The sequence below is a fragment of the Peromyscus maniculatus genome, chromosome 7 (assembly GCF_049852395.1).
Source record: "Peromyscus maniculatus bairdii isolate BWxNUB_F1_BW_parent chromosome 7, HU_Pman_BW_mat_3.1, whole genome shotgun sequence".
Classification (NCBI taxonomy): domain Eukaryota; kingdom Metazoa; phylum Chordata; class Mammalia; order Rodentia; family Cricetidae; genus Peromyscus; species Peromyscus maniculatus.
Window position 1 is genome coordinate 65,085,664 of NC_134858.1, and position 17,069 is coordinate 65,102,732.

Genomic DNA, 17,069 nt, shown 5'->3' on the forward strand with positions numbered 1-17,069 from the left:
GCAGGAGTTTTCTGGAATCGGGGAGTATTCACTCAGTTCCATGGTTCTCTCAGGGGCTGGGACACAGGAAGGCTGGCCTAAAGAAAGGCAGGAGGTCCTGCCTCCATGACGGCACTCACATGACTGTTGACAGGGGTCTTGATATCATGTTATACAGGTCCTTCTTTGTTGTGGTAAAAACAGGATCTCTCAAGTACACCAGGCAGACCTCCAACTCTATGTCTTCCCACTTGGTCCTTCCACGTACTGGAACTACGGGCATGACTGCACCAGCCCTATACAGGTCTCCAGGGTATCCTTCAGCACAGCAGCCGGCCTTACAGCAGGGATTCTAAGGAAAGTCACCGTGCCTCTCACGACACAGTCTCTGAAATCACACATCCTCAATTCCACTGTCTTCTATACTTTAGTAACACAGCTAGACACGTAAGGGGAAGAGACACGAAAAGGGAGGAAATTGGGAATATACAAACCTGATTCTTTGTTTTGTTTGCTAGGACAGGGTCTCCCATAGCTCGGATTGAACCGAAATGCTCAAGGATGACCTTGAACATCTGTTTCTCTTGCCTCTATCTCCCAAGTGCTGGGGTAACAGGCATGAGCCACCCTAACCGGTTTATACAGCGATGGAGATGGAAGCCTGTACTTCATGTGGGCTACATAAGCACTCTGCCAACTGAGCCACCTCCCTGGTAGGGCCTATAAACCTGTTCTGAAACCACCATGCTGGGGTATTCAGTGTTCTGGGAGCAAAAAAGAATGTAAAAAGCCAGGGTTTCTGAAATGACAATTTTGCAATTATTAGTAGAGTCATGAAAAGTTTCGAGGGATATTTGGGACTTCACATTCTGAGCTCAAGAAAAGCAGAAAAGAGGATTCATGTGCACATTCTTGTTTTGTCAAGGAGCTGTGCATTTTGTATTTATATCTTTTAACACCTCATTTGTGACAGTTGTTTTTGTTAGTCTTGGAATATTCATATTTCACTGTCTTTTTGGGGCTAAATCAACAACTCAATAGGAAACTATCACAGATAGCGCTAGGCTCAGTAAATATTTTGAGATCAATTAGGAGCCATTTGGCTGAACATTGTATTCTGAAGATAATCACTCAGGCAGTGTGGCTGCTTCCTAAACACTCTGTTTATGTTTCATCAGACAGAATTTGAAAATTGGCCTCATTCAAGTTTTGTTTTCATTGGCAGTACTGGGTAGTCCCTCACCAATTATTCAAATTCACACACACACACACACACACACACACACACACACACACACACACACACACATATTCTGGCTACTTCGCGGTGATTCTCGCAGTGGCGTTAGCCCCACTGCATCCACCCGGTGGTCCGTGTAAGCTGTTGTGGCAACACCATGAGCCTACATACCACTGCCCGGCCCTCAGCAGTTCCCATCCCCACCTCCCTTCTGTCTCACTGCGCGCTTGCCTGGATTGCCTCTGTTCCCATCATGACTGTGAACCGTGAACAGAACAGTCTCCCAGTGCAGAGGAACTTGGAAGGGGATCCGCCCTCTCCTTATAGGAAGAGGACTCTCTCAGCCTTCCCCAGGCCCCTTGGCCTCCTTTTTAGGGCCGAACTGTCTACCATGAAGGGATTCGCTCTCTGCAAGGAAGTCGCTCACCAGGCATCACACAACACAGCAGAGCCTGAGAAGCCATCAGGAGATACTGGGGTCCCTGTGCCTGCTTTTCCTGCCAACAGTGGACTACTTACTACACTTGACCAGCAGAGAATGAACTTCAAAGACATTCCTATCATAAGCTCTGAAACCTATGGGGACATCATTTGCAGGAGTTATCAAGTAAGGACCCTGCAAGGGTGGGAATATCCTATATCCACAGGCACAGGGAACCACCAAAGCCTTTCCCACGGTCGAGGGGAGATGTGAAGCTGAAACAGGGTCAGCAGAAGAGACAGCACAAAGAGATGCGAAGATGGAGGAGTGGGTACTCGGGAGGGAACGCAGGTGGCACCAGAAAAGGCCAAGAGCTCAGTTCTCTCCTGGCATCTGCTGTAGGATATTATTTTAAGGTGTGTTAACTTTTGTTCATGTTGCATTTGTTTAACTCTGGGAAGCTGTGTTACTGGGCCCCTGTAAAACCCTGATGGTCTAATAAAGAGTGAACAGCCAATAGCAAGGCAGGAGAAAGGATAGGCGGGGCTGGCAGGTAGAGAGGATAAATAGGAGAAATCTGGGAGGAGAGAGAGAGAAAGAAGTAGCCAGAGAAGGAGGACTCTAGGGACCAGCCACCTAGCCACCCAGCCACCCAGCCACCCAGCCACCCAGCCACCCAGCCACCCAGCAAGCCACAGAATAAGAGTAAGATTTACAGAAGTAAGGGAACAGGAGAAGCCCAGAGGCAAAAGGTAGATGGGATAAGTATAGGAAAGCTGGCAAGAAACAAGCTAAAGCTGGGTGTTTATAACTAAGAATAAGCCTCCACGTATGACTTATTTGGGAGTGGGGTGGCAGGCCCCCCAAAAGAAAAAAGGAACAAAAAAAACAAACAACATTTTGGCATACCAACCTGGAGCTCAAATATCCCCAGGGCCTTAGAAAGCTGGAAAACAAAAACAAAAGTAATAAGGTTTCTTTAAAGAGTGTTAGCCAGGGGCCAGGCAGCAGTGGCACACACCTTTAATCCCAGCACTCGGGAGGCAGAGCCAGGTGGATCTAAGTGAGTTCAAGGTCAGCCTGGGCTACAGAGCAAGATCCAGGACAGCTAGAGTTACACAGAGAAACCCTGTCTTGAAAAATAAACAAAAACAAAAACAAACAAACAAAAAAAGAGTTTTAGCCAGACAGTTTCTGCCAGTCAGCAAGCCCTTGAGCAGCTAGTACCTTAAATAGGAACAAAAACCTAAGTAAAAATGTCTACCATAGTGCAAGCATCGGCATTCTAGAATTCTAGGAAGGTTGAATGCACAGTATGAACTTCTGACAGGCTTGGCTTTCCTGCCTGAGAAGTAGACAGAGCCAGCTACCAAAGCCCCAGGCAGAGGTCTGTGCTGCTTAGCAGTTTAAAGTCTGTCCATGCAATCAAAAAGTTAAAAGATTCAAAATAAAAGAGATCCAGACGGGAAAAACCTCTAAACAGGTTACAGTGTGTTTAACAATGTGCGTAGGCTTAAGAAAGGAAAAAGGGTATAGTCATAGAAAGAAATGAATAGTTTAAAAATAATAATAAAGTCTTTAAAGAGAGAGTAAAAAGAAAAAGAAAAAAGCCACATAAGATGGGAAATACACAGGGAGTCTGGATCCTGTATGTTTTTGTGTTAATTTTGAGTTTTTTGATTATTGAAAAGCAAAGAATAGCTGCAAAGAGACCTGGAATTGGAAGAGGGACTGTTGAAATAAATCAGCCTATATACTTTAGGAATGCCTTAACTTTTAAAAAGTAAAAAAAATATTTGTCAACTGGAAATCAAAAATGCTTTGGAGTTTTGTTCCCACAGGAGGTGAGAGGCTGTGGATTCCTTTAGGGTTAATATGGAACAGGTTTGATCAGGCCAGACCTCCTGAATCTTGACTGGTGATTATCTATCAGCAAAAATTACTCCTGGTCTTCCCAGAACTTGGCCATTATCTCATTTTCTCTCTGAGACCTTAAAGATACTTTGTCTATGGACAGCAGGAAGAAGCATGGAGAAAACTATGCCCATATCCCCAAGAGGGGTATGGATGGTTTTTGGTTATTTTGTGGGGTATGGATGCTTATTATCATTTAGAGGAATAAAGAATATTGATACAAATTTAAAGTTATTTTTGTTACACTGTATATATGTTTCTACTCTTGTTTGAAAGATTTATGAATATTGATTAAAAAATTAAGGTTATTTTCATTACAACATATTGTACGTATGTTTCTATTTTTGTTTGAGGCATTGTGCCTATGCAGTTCATTTGGAAATGTAGTGTGAAGTTCTAGTTTTTGAAAGCTATTATAATAAACTGTATAGGATAACCAGACACATAGGTGAGTGGTTAGTCATTTAAAACAATCATAATTATTGATATGTTAGGTATGCTTTCCAGATCATATAGAGATGTATTTTAGATAGGTAGATGGTCTTCAAACCTTTCAAAGACCTACAGAATATGGCATTTAATGTTTTGTTAACTTAGGGCTTTTCATGACAATGAGACACATCTGCTTCTGGCAATACCAATTTACTTCAGAGATGATGGGCATTGAAGAAACTTCTTATGGAGTTTGCTTTCATTGTGGCAAGGTTAGCCACTGGGCAAAGAAACTGCTCTTGCCTTTGCTGACAATGTGCTGTGCAAACTGGACATGCAGGACACACAGGAAAAAGACTGCTGAACTTTACTAAAACAAAGTTCAGGACAAGGCAGGACAGTCCTTCAAGATTCCAGCTGCACAGAAGAGTCTGCCAGACACTCTGTAGGACACAGAGGAAAGTGACTGATGAACTTGGTCAAAACAAAGCAGGACAGTCCTTCAAAATTCCTGCTTTACAGAAGCATCTGCCGGATACTCTAGGCCTGTAGGCTGAAGATGGATGCCCCAATGTTGCAGAGGAACTTTGGATGACTGTTGGACCACAGTTTGATCCAAAGAACCTAAGTAAAAGGCCAAGCATGGTGGCACATATAGTCCCAGTGCCAGGTGAACACAGACAAGAGGATTCTGAGGCCTTCTGGCCAACTAGCATAACTAAAAACAGTGAGCCCCAGGTCCCAGTGAAGAGACCTTATCTCAGCAAAGCAAGGCAATCTGGTCTGGTGAAACCGCTCAGTGTGTAAAAGTGCCTGATGGGCAAGCCTGCCAACATGAGTTAGATCCCTGGATCCAACAGATGAAAGAAGAGAGTCAACTCTGGAAAGTTGTCCTTTGACCTCTACAATGAGCTATGATGTGTGCATGAGCACACTCACAAAATAAAGGAATAAAACATAGTTTTAAGTAAGGTAAAAGGCTCTTGAGGGACAACATTTGAGGTTGGCTTCTAGCTCCCCCACATGCATGCACCTACACACACCTACATGCACACACACAAATAAAAAAGAAATAAAAATTAACTAATTGAAAATATAACATGTATCCCAAGTTATCATGTAACCAACCAGCAGACCCTAGTGATCTAGACAGGTACCCGGGCATCAGCTCACGTCTGCTTCATCAGGGAACCCCGGGAGCCCCACCCAACCCAGGCCGACTCACTCTTCCCCTGCTCCTGTGATGAAATCAGCAGAGCTGATTCATCCAAACTTCTGAGTCACCCTCCCCACTGTAGACAGACCCTGCAGCCACAGCAGCCACTGAGCAATGTCTCGGGGCAGGGAGGCTAAAAAGCCAGTGCTGGGAGTTCAGTAGCTGCTTAAGGATCACCTCCTCCTCCCCCTCCCCCTCCTCCCTGTCACTCTCCCTCATGCTTTCTCTGTACAACTGCACTTGTCTCTGGGGAGCCACACAGCTGGCCAAAGGACACAGTGCCAAAGGCAGGCCACGGGTGCAGGCCACGGGTGCTGTGCTCGCTGGCTTCCCTGCTACACAGCAGGAGATCCTTAAGTGACTGCCTCTGCTCTAAGGAGGGTGGGTATTTTTATCACAGAAACAGTTCCATGGAACACAACATCTGGGTGAGACAGCTTCTGTCCTGACTACTAGGCTGTCTCACTAATAAGACCATGCCAAAGCCTGGAGGCTTTTGACACCAGGGTTTGTTGGGGCGGAGCCTATTTGGAACGCCCCCTTCTTTGTTCTACCAACATCTGGCAAGAAGCAGCTCCAGCAGAAGGAGGTCAAGGCAACCCTGGAAGAAAAGAGAAGCCATTATTTCTGGCAGCCCAACTTTCTAGTCCCTTTAAAGCCCAGGCCCACCGAAGCCACACAGGAGAGCAATCCAGAGACGGGGACATCACTTTTAAAGTGGGCATGAATAAACCAGGAGAATAGACTATGAATAATACAAGAGAACTTGGTCTATTTTAAGGATACTGATACAAGGATGGACCAGACAGAGCACGCAGAACAGCAAAGCAGGAAGCAGCCCACGGGGGCTTAGGCAGGCCAGCAAGGCTCATCCCCAGGGAGCGTTATCACCCCGTTAAATATGGGATCTGTCACAGAGGCCTGAAGAACAGCAATGCAGTATGACAATGTCTTGGAGAAATGTACTTCCAACAAATGTTACAGACCAGCAAAGCGAGCACTCACAGGAGGGTCTCTGCAAGCCAGGATGGAGGGAGGAAAACTGGGCCATGCGGAGACAAAGCCAGGCCTCGGTGGGCAAAGACAGAAGAAGCTTCCATGCTCATCTTACATCCCCTCTCAGAAGTCTGAGCAGGAGGGTATAAGAATCTCTCAGAATCGATAGCACCAAACACTGGAAAGGAGCTTGCAGCAAAAGGCTGGGCAAGTCTAGGAGGCTGGACCACAAGATGGAAAAAGCTTCTTGGCCAAAGGTCTGCTGGCTAGATAACTCTGCAGACAGGACTCAGGGAGATGGTCCTGTGGGTAAAACACTTGCTGAGAAAGCATAGGACCTGATTTGGATACCCAGCACCCACTTAGAAGTCCATCACTGTGACATATGTCTGTAAGCCCAGTACCAGGGATACACCTACACACACACACACACACACACACACACACACACACACACACCATACACACATATGCACATGCATACATACACACAAATAAAAACTTTGCTAGACAGTTTTAGACTTTTCACATTTAGTTTTCAAAATAATTTTTAAATGGTTTTAAGATAAGTTACCTTTTATGCTACCAAGAGTCCTTGGTTGGAGACACTCATTTTATATTTGTAGGGGTTTGTTTATTTTTAGAGACAGGATCTCACTATGTAGCCCTGGTAGGCCTGGCACTCACTATATAGACTCACCTGGCTTCAAACTCACAGAGGTCCACCTGCCTCTGCCTACTGAGTACTGGGATTAAAGGCGTGCGCCACCACATCTGGGAACATTTTATATATATATTTTTTGTTTGTTTGTTTGTTTTGTTTTGTTTTTTGAGACAGGGTTTCTCTGTATAGCTTTGCGCCTCTCCTGGAACTCACTTGGTAGCCCAGGCTGGCCTCGAACTCACAGAGATCCACCTGGCTCTGCCTCCCAAATGCTGGGATTAAAGGCGTGCGCCACCACCGCCCGGCCCAACATTTTATATTTTTAAGAGGAAAAATTTTAAACTAATCTTCTGACCCTGAAATTCTACAAACATAACCATCTTAGTCTGTTAAAAAAGCATTTAAAAGAGTCAGGCATTGCCGGGCATTGGTGGCGCACGCCTTTAATCCCAGCACTCGGGAGGCAGAGCCAGGCGGATCTCTGTGAGTTCGAGGCCAGCCTGGGCTACCAAGTGAGCTCCAGGAAAGGCGCAAAGCTACACAGAGAAACCCTGTCTCAAAAAACCAAAAAAAAAAAAAAAAAAAAAAAAAAAAAGAGTCAGGCATGGTGGCGTATGCCTTTAATCCCAGCACTTTGGAGGCAGAGGCAGGCAGATCTTTGAGTTTGAGGTCAACCTGGTCTACAAAGCGAGTTCCAGGACAACCAGGACTGTTACACAGAGAAAGCCTGTCTTGAAAATAAAACATATCAAAATCCAAAGAAGCTAATTACAATATTGAGCAAAGAAAAGAAAGATGGAGCTAGAAAAGGTTTAAAAGATAGCCAGGGAGCCAGGTGAGGTGGCGCACGCCTTTAGTCCCAGAATGTGGAAGGCAGAGGCAGTAGGATCCCTGTGAGTTTAAAGCCATCTTGGTCTACATAGAGTTCTAGGACAGCTAGGACTACATAATGAGATCCTGTCTCAAAACAAACAAGCAAAAAGTAGTCAGGAATGAAAGAACCGGTGACTGTATGTGAAAACATGTAACATCATAAAAAGCAATATGTAGTCATTACACAATGGTCTATGACATATTATGTTTCAACCTTATCACAAAGAGTAACATTGTTTATAAAAACACTTCCTCAGAACAAAGGCTTGTGGAAGCATTGTATAATTTAGTCTTGATGTCAGCTGAAGAGTATTTTTCCCCTCACATAAAGTTAATAGTTAACAGCATTTATAAGTGGGCATGAGATCTCTGCAAGGAAGGACAAACTCTGCAAATTCTAATTCTTTCCTTTCCTTAGAACTGTGAGCTTTCTTTTTGTTTGCTTGTTAATTGGTGTTGGTTTTGTTAGGTTTGGTTTGGTTGTAAATGGAGAAAAACTTGCATTTCAGGGTCCCAAATGACAAAGAATTCTGACTGGACATCACACTGGACACATCATTTTTGACAAAATTATCAAATAGATCAGAATACCCAGGGCAGCTGGAATGAAGATGCTTCTGGGTACTTAGTCATTGTACCTCTGTGTTCCCACTGCATCTTCTCTGTGAACAACACTGGTCCTGCTCTTGGGTTTGTGAATGGGGAAGAAAATTGGACATCTAGCCTTGAGGTATAGGCAAGAAGCAAAGATAGCAAAGTATGGTGTTCACACAACACTGTACATGCAGCAGGGAAGCAGTGACTATGACCTTCCCACAGGGCAGTGCAGAGAGTGTGGAGCTCACTCAAGCACTGCACATACAGGGGGAAAGCAGTAACTATGGCTCTCACACAGCACTGCACATGCAGGGGGGAAGCAGTAACTATGGTTCTCACACAGCACTGCACATGCAGGGGCAGTGCACTGAGTATGGCTCTCACACAGCACTGCACATGCAGGGGCAGTGCACTCACTGACTATGGCTCTCACACAGCACTGCACATGCAGGGGCAGTGCACTCACTGACTATGACACTCACAAAGCACTGCACATGCAGGGGCAGTGAACTGACTATGACTCTCACACAGCACTGCACATGCAGGGGCAGTGCCCTCACTGACTATGGCTCTCACACAGAATTATTTCACAGCGGGGAGAGATGTCATAGGTCTGCAGAAGGAAGGCTGCAATGAACATCACTTCAGCAGAGCTTTATTAAGGGAGTTGCAGCCACAGGGCTGCCGAGGGGGAGAGCCAACGTCCAGGTCAGAGGGAAAGCTTCATGAGGGCAGACAGCCATCAGGAATAGAGAGAACAGGCTCCTCCTTGAAGGGAGAGGGTCTTCAACTCCCTTTTGTTCCCTTCAGATCCCCGAGTATCAGAGGTATACCCTGCATACCACAGGCAGTGAGTGCAGTAGGGCTCTGAAGAGAAAGATCCTTCAGCCTGTCACATTCAGGGGACAAACAGGATTTCTTATAGGTTCCCAGGGGGAGGAAGTTCCATAGATGTGATATAGCCCACAGGCTAGGATATGACGTGGTAAAAGTCACCTTGAGTCTGGATGGCAGAGACTGAGAAGCAGGCCTTGCTTGCCGCCATAGTGGGAGAAGTGACAACTCACTCTGGGAAGCAGCAAGGTGACAGCACACTTTCTTATCCTCTGGAGAGAAAGCGTGGGGCCATGTCTCCATTCCAGGAGAAAGAGGCAGATAGAGAACCCTGTGGTCTAACAAGAACAAGCTGGGTCTCTCTCTGCCTTGGCAAACTAAAACATGGTCATCTAAAACATCCCTCCCCCATGGGCACAGGCTTTTTGAAAATAGACTCTTCCATAACTCCATTGAATTTTCTACTTTGTCATTTTCAAGTACAACAAGAGCCAGACCTGGTAACTGTAATCTAGTCCTCAGGGAAGCGGAGGCAAGCGAGACAAGGTCAAGACCTGCTCAGGCTATGAAGCAAGTTCAAGGCCAGCCTAGGCAAGACCCAGTCTCAAAAGGAAAAGGAAGGCTTAGGATAGAGCTCAGTGGTAGAGCACTTCCCTAGGGTCACTTCCCCAAGTTGGGAAGAGGAGAGGAGGGGAGGGGAGGGGAGGGACAGGACACAGGCACAACAAAGGGAGCCAGTGGCCAGTCTGGCCATATTAATGCTTCTTCATACACAGGCCCAAAGGCTTGCAATGCTGACATCCTGACCTGAAACTACTAGTGAGAAAGCAGCCTCTTGTTATGAGCATGTATCTTTATTCAGGATATCAACAGGCTATAAATTACTTCTGAAACTCTGTACAGTCAGAAGAGGTTTAAAGGAAATATAAACACCACCTGTGTTATAGGAAAGAATGTACTTTTAGTCCGGCTCGTCTACACCACCTGTTCTTTGCCATTACCTCACATAACCTAAGACCCCAGAGAGATTTGCATGCCTGAATTCACAAAAGCCTGGGGACACCTGCTGTGTGATCTCATGTGTGGACTTGTCATTCCAGGAGACCATAAGACCACCATTCCAACTGACAGGCCTTCCTGGTCTTCATGTGGACAGTGTTCCTTTGTTCCTCTTCTAGCGGACTGGAGTCGGGGACGCAAATGGAAGAAAGGATGTTATCTTATTGGGTTCAGGCTGCAAATGCAGTCTAGGGCTAGGCCCCGAGTTCAAGTACAAGAGAAGCCTCATTGATCCCTGCATCATCCCGGCCCTGTGCTAAGTGGCTCACTGTATAAAGACAAAGCGGTTGGCTTTGGGTCACATGGAACATCAGGCAAACTCAGAGGAAACTGCTGCCAGTCCTTGAAGGATGCACGGCCAGAACAAACACAGAGAAGTCAAAGAACCTCTGTCTACAGCTGCCTTCTAAACAAAATCACGTCTCCATGTCATGCTAAAGACACAGGCCAAGGAAACAGACCACTGGCCGTCAGGAGCCTTTGCAAGAAACAGCAGCACAAGGGGGACACCCCAGCAAGATCCAGGGGCGAAAAGCTATTGCACTGCAAATCTTGGCTTTGACCCTGGCTCAGAGCCTTTATTCCTGGTAGAAAAGCAAGGTTAACTCCGGACCTTAAAGGACAAAGCGGCGGTGTTGTTTCAATGCAATTGTCACACCTGGCATCTCACACCCCAACAGAGAGTTATCTGCACCAGTTCAGCAGAAGGGCCTGCGATATAAGCAAGAGTGTGGCTCCAATCTGTCAGTGCCTGCAGTGCGGGAACTGGTGTGCACATTTCATGTGGATAATTGGCTAAATGAAGAAACTCAATGCCTTGGCCCAACCATGAACTACACACAGGTACATGAAGCCAAATATTGACAAGTCAAGTTGAAAACTTAAAATCCATTAAAATGCCAGGTCTGTGTGTCTGACATAGAGAACAGACTAAATAAATCTGAGCACAACGAAGCTGTTTGGAAAGTATCTTTGATACAGAAGTGCCCGAGTGGCCAGAAATTCTTTCTTTATGACACAGTGAGCCAACTCCTGATCCTTCACTTCCTATCTCCTCACTGTGAGCCATCGAGGACTGGGTTATAGCCATCATGTGGACTGTCCTGCTATAGACCAGAAGCAATAGCCAGTGTGGCTGTATGGTGAAAGGGAAGGGAAGAGACAGGATGATAAAGATGGTATGTTTGGCTCTGGTGATGGCTGTTGGTAAGGACAGAAAAATCACATGCAGATTTTCAGCAGCCATCTCGAAGGCTTTTGGAACTGGGCACGAGAGAGCCTGGCCCACCAGGCACATCCAACCTTTTGACATTGTAACCATAATGTTGTTATCTACAAAGTTCAAACTGGAGTACCATGTGATTGTGTTATCAAAAAATAGATAGATAGATAGATAGATAGATAGATAGATAGATAGATAGATAGATAGATAGATAGATATCACCAAAAAGGTCATAATGTTTTAAGTAGTTTCATGATTTGTATTGGGCCAAATTCATAGTTACTATAGGGCACACACAGCCAATGGCTGAAGGTCATTGTGCCCAAATGGAATGAGCCCATCAACCAGGCCTGGCTGAACTCTTTAACTGCTGCTCACAATCTCTTTAGGCTCATGAAATAGCAACATAAACATTACTCACGGTCTTCAACAAGCTGATCCAGGAATTTAGGGATGTCCAAGCACCAGAGGGGCCTCGATTCCAGTCCAGATGTTACCCTGCAGCAGCGCACTGGCAAAGGAAACACAAATGCCAGTTCAGAGACCTCCTTAAGAAATGTCTTAGTGAGCCAGGTGTGGTGGCACATGCCATTAATCCCAGCACTTGAGAGGCAGTAGCAGGCGGAACTCTGAGTTAGAACAGCTAGTCTAGTCTACAGAGCTAGTTTTAGGACAGCCAGGGCTACCCAGAGAGACCCTACCACCAAAAAAAGAAAAATAAAGTATTAGTTACTTGCTCATGGCTGTGACAAAACACTTGATAAGAAGAGCCTAATGGAGAAAAGGCTTATTCTGCCTCTCCCAGCTCATTTTCCAAAGCACAGCCCATCAGGTGAGGATATCATGCCAACCGGAGCAGGAAGCAGAAAGCCACAGCATCTAATCGGAAAGCCGAGACAAATGCTAGTGCTCATCTCACTTTTTTTTACCCAGTGCAGGGCTCCAGCCCATGGCATGGTGTCACCCACATTTACTGGTTTCTCCACCTCAGTTAACCCAATCTAGAAACCCTCACAGAGACATGCCCAGAGGCTTGTTTCCATGGTGATGCTAAATCCTCTCAAACTAGCAATCAAGATGAAGGATCACAGCAGGGGAGCAACATCCTCGCCACAGTGAACACTCCTGATTGGATTTCAGACTATGAAGAGGGAGGAGTGGAATTTCTGATCTCCAGGCACAGTGCAGCCTCAGAGCTGGCAAACTCCCGGTCTTCAGCCTGAGAGGGAGACTCCATCTACCCACTGCAGACCAAGTATAGTTGCTCAGAGCCCCAGGGACCCTGGGAAACCAGTGGCTGGAGGTGCTCAGTTCAGATATGATGCCAAGGCACAGAACACAAACAGGCCTTGCCCCAAATCAGCAGCACGGGATCAGAACCAACAACAGGCAGTTACCTTCCTAATAAAACTCCATGTCTAAACAAACATTATCCTTGTTCTGTCTGGCTCTAGACAAGGGAGGAGTTCCTAAGCATTTCTCTAATTCATTCATATTCTCCCCCTTTCTCTTTCCCTCTCTCTCTTCCCTCCTCCCCCCTTCCTCTCTAGTCCAAAAAGACCCGTACCAGCCAAAGTGAGGTTCCTGGTTTTCCTTTAAAAAAAAAAAAAATCAGAGTTCAAAAAGAAAAAGAACTATTTTGTGTGCATGGAAGATTATCTAAATCCTTCAGCAAGAAATCTAAAGACATAAAAACCAAATATGCATCTTTGAGATGTAAAGAACCAAGAGAAAATGTTCCAGCCCTGCACTTCAGGTTGGCAGACCTGGGAGAACCTTGAATCTGAGATCTTTGCCACAGGCTAATGTTTCATTCTTGATGCCCTGGCTGCTAGTGCTACTTTAGGAAGCTGTGGACCCTGAAGGAGGTGGAGGACAGCTAAATTAGGTCAACAGTGGCATGTGCTCAGTTCAGATATGATGCCAAGACACAGAACACAAACAGGCCTTTTGAAGGGTAGAACTGACCCCTCGTTCTGATCCATCACCAAGTGGGGAGGCTCGGACATACACTTCTACCATCATGAACTCCACCATGCATTCCACACCATGACAGGATGAAGCCCTCTAAAATTGTGGGCCAAACATTAGTTTTCCTCCCTGAAGGAAAGTTGTTTCTGTCAGGTGTTGTGGTCACAGAGATTGAAAAAAAAATTAGTGGATATGAGAGCCAAGGGACCAGAATCCATCCCAGGAAATGCTTGGGGACCATAGGTAAGATTCAAGGGACCAGAGCCCATCCCAGGAAATGCTTGGGGACCAGAGATGAGATTCAAGGGACCAGAACGCATCCCAGGAGATGCTTGAGGACCATCAAAATTAGGACATCTTAAAGGATGGCAGACTGACTCCTGTCCCGTTTCATCTGGATGAAATGAAATAGACAATCAAAATGCTCATTCTGTAGGAAATGAGGCTTCTGATTATGGTCTGGGTTCTTAAATTAAATCTTCACCTAATTATATGTTGAACATAATCCTCTAAACAGTTGCCTCTCCTCCTAGATTTTAGCTGCAGCTGGTCCTGACTAACCACTGCAACCCAGCAGCTTATGCCTGACCCATGGATGCCAGATCAGCTCACCTGTAAAAAGGGGAATAAGGTAAGCCCAAGGCACTCTGCTAATACAAAATTTGACAACTCTCTTCACTCTGGGAACACAGAGCTGAATAAACCTCACATGACATTGGCTTCTACAAAGTATAATGACTTGCCGACTTTGAGGAAGGGGCCGTCAGTCTTTCTGAGTTGCTGTGCTTCTTTGGCAATCATTATTACATTGGTGTAACAGAGTTAAATTATGTTAGTTATATTCTGTCTGTAGAGTCAGCTCCAGCCTCCCTCCCTACCCCACTACATACACTAAATGGGGATTTGGATCTGTTTCCCCAAAGATCCATTACTTTTTATAAGGCAAAGTTAAGGTTTCTTTTGCACAAAGCAGAATTCAGACAATGAGGTCATTTGTTTGGAAACTACAGCAACAATTCCAATTTTTTTTTCCTGTGTTCACATTCTAGTTACTCTGGATCATGAGAAGGAGACAGAGATGTCAGAGAAAAATGCAAAGGCTTCTAAGGCCACCCACAGCATGGTCAAGGCCTCCACACTGGGATACCCAGGCACATAGCTAACTGATCACATCCCGTCCAATAGTTAGACACTTGTCAACCCAAGAAGCCAATGAAGCCAGAGACAAACCAAATATAAGACTAGAAATGGTCAACAGTCCCCAGATCCATCTAAACAAACACATAAAACCGTCCCACAGTGCCTACAATGTTCCTTATTCTCAAGGGAGAAAAGGGAGCAGAAGTAGAGAGCTTTGAAAACTCCTCCAAAAATTCAATGGCCTTTTAAGCCTGAGAGAGAACAGAGTCAGTTGTGTATCCAGTGTCTGTTCCTCAGTGTAAGGATCCCCTACACTACCATGTTCCAGAGCCCTCTTCTACAATTCTCTCAACTACCCTCCATAAGCGAAGTCATGAAAGAAGACCTGTTCTGTGAAGTGATCCCATGAGCAGAGAAGGCTGGCTTCTTCCAGCAGATGCAGGGGATAGTGTGGCTCTCCTGGTAGCCAGGATCGCTCAGGACTGCTGGAGGTCTCACCTAAGAGCCTCAGCATGGATCTTCTCTTACAAAGCTCAGTACTCAATTTCCAAGATTAATAGTAATGATAATAGATAAAAGCACACACAAAAATAAGCATAGTTCTAATGAGAGACCGAAAGGGGGTGGATCCAGATGGGAGGAGAGGTGGGGGAGAACGGGGAGGAGTAGAGGGAAGGGAAACCATAATCAGGATATATTATGTGAGAAAAGAATTTATTTTCAATAAACATTTGAAAAATAAAAATAAGCAAATAAATAAAAGAATGTGCATAGTAAGCTGAGTGGTGGTGGCTCACATCTTTAATTCCAGCACTCGGGAGGCAGGGGCAGGTGAATCTCAGTGAGTTCAAGGCCAGCTGGTCTACAAACAGAGTTCCAGGACAACCAGGACTATTGCACAGAGAAATCTTGTCTCGAAAAAAACCAACCAAACAAACAAAAGAATATGCATAGTAATCATCTTGTTCTTGTATGAAAACTAGAAAATTATCTACTAAATATTTTTATGACATGTCATATTTTAGTGAATTTTTAAACATAATTTTGTTTCTTTTTTAAAAGGACTTATATTCTTTTTAATTATATGCATGGAGGCAGGAATATAAGCAAATTCATGGGGGTATCCACAGAGGCTCAATCTCCCTGGAGCTGGAGTTAAGGTACATGTGAACTGCTCAATGTGCGCTATAGGAACCAAACGAGAGCAGTGTATCTTCTAACCGCTGAGCCATCTCTCCAGCCCTTTGTTTTCAGTGTTTTTTTTTTTTTTTTTTTTTTTTTTTTGGTTTTTTGAGACAGGGTTTCTCTGTGTAGCTTTGCGCCTTTCCTGGGAATCACTTGGTAGCCCAGGCTGGCCTCGAACTCACAGAGATCCACCTGGCTCTGCCTCCCGAGTGCTGGGATTAAAGGCATGCGCCACCACCGCCCGGCTTGTTTTCGTTTTTTTTAAAGACTAATTTATTTTTATATGTATACGAATGTCTGCTTGTCTGTATGTGTATCACATATTTATTAGCAGATGCTGCTCGAGGCCAGTAGAGGGTGTCCCACCGCTGAAACTGGAGTGACAGGAAGGTGTGAACTACCAGATATGGACACTCGGGGCTGAACTTGGGTCCTCTGAAAGATCAGAACCATCTCTCCAGCCCTATAATTTTGTTTTCTTAAAATCTTAGTCTCAGATCATATTTTATTCGAAAACCAAGAGGGTTTTCCCAATAATAATCTAGATGGGTATTTTATTTTTTATATGTTACTATGCCTTCACATCTGAGCACAAATATCTGGGCCCTCGGAAAATAAATAATCAGTATTTTCACTTTTTAGACAGGGAGATGCTGGTCACCTCTTAGGGGAAGGGAAGGCATGGACTCCATAGGTGTCCATTTTACTCCTTATGACTGATCCCTCCTAATTCTGTTGGCCTTGAACTCCTAAGTTCAGGTGATCCTCCTCAGCCTCCCAGCTAAATGTGACTACAGGGAGTTACCACAGTACTAGGCCTTGAAAATCTAACTAGACATTTTAAGAATCACAATAAAACATTAAAAAAAAAAAAAACAAGCAAACAAAAACCACAAAACAGATTCAAGCCAGTGAAGGGAATCTTCCAGGATTGTTCTGAGAATTATTCTCAGCCCGTTTTAAGATGCCAGAAAAATGTGAAGGGCGGGGTCTGACAAGCCAGGCAGAAGGCTCTAGAGACACTGTCTATAAATACATCTTCCCTTTGGAAAGTCTACACCTTGGCACAGTCCTGCATTCTGAGCTCATGCCATGCTGGGCCAGCACTGGGTACCTGTGCACCCAAGGGTCTTCTCTGACACATTCTGCAAGTCTATTTCCTGAGGCACATTATGTCACCAGGAACACTGTTCTTACGCTGTCCTTAGCCGCTGAGGGTCAAGAGAAGGGCCAGATATTCTGCAGACCTGGGAGGACCCTGCTTCCTCCTGCTGAGACGCTAAACCCAGGTTCCTTCATCCTCCCCCTCCAGTACCTCATCCTCTC

General features: G+C 45.2%; 1 protein-coding gene across 4 annotated transcripts in view; it reads right to left on the reverse strand.

Moving 5' to 3' along the window:
• Positions 1–17,069, reverse strand: part of Tln2 (talin 2) — a 419,063-nt gene that overhangs the window by 327,573 nt on the left and 74,421 nt on the right. For all 4 annotated transcript variants that reach the window (XM_076576578.1, XM_042281192.2, XM_006979299.4 and 1 more), the window contains exon 2: positions 11,869–11,958. The gene's annotated coding sequence lies outside the window, so the exon portion shown is untranslated. The remainder of the gene's footprint in view (positions 1–11,868; positions 11,959–17,069) is intronic.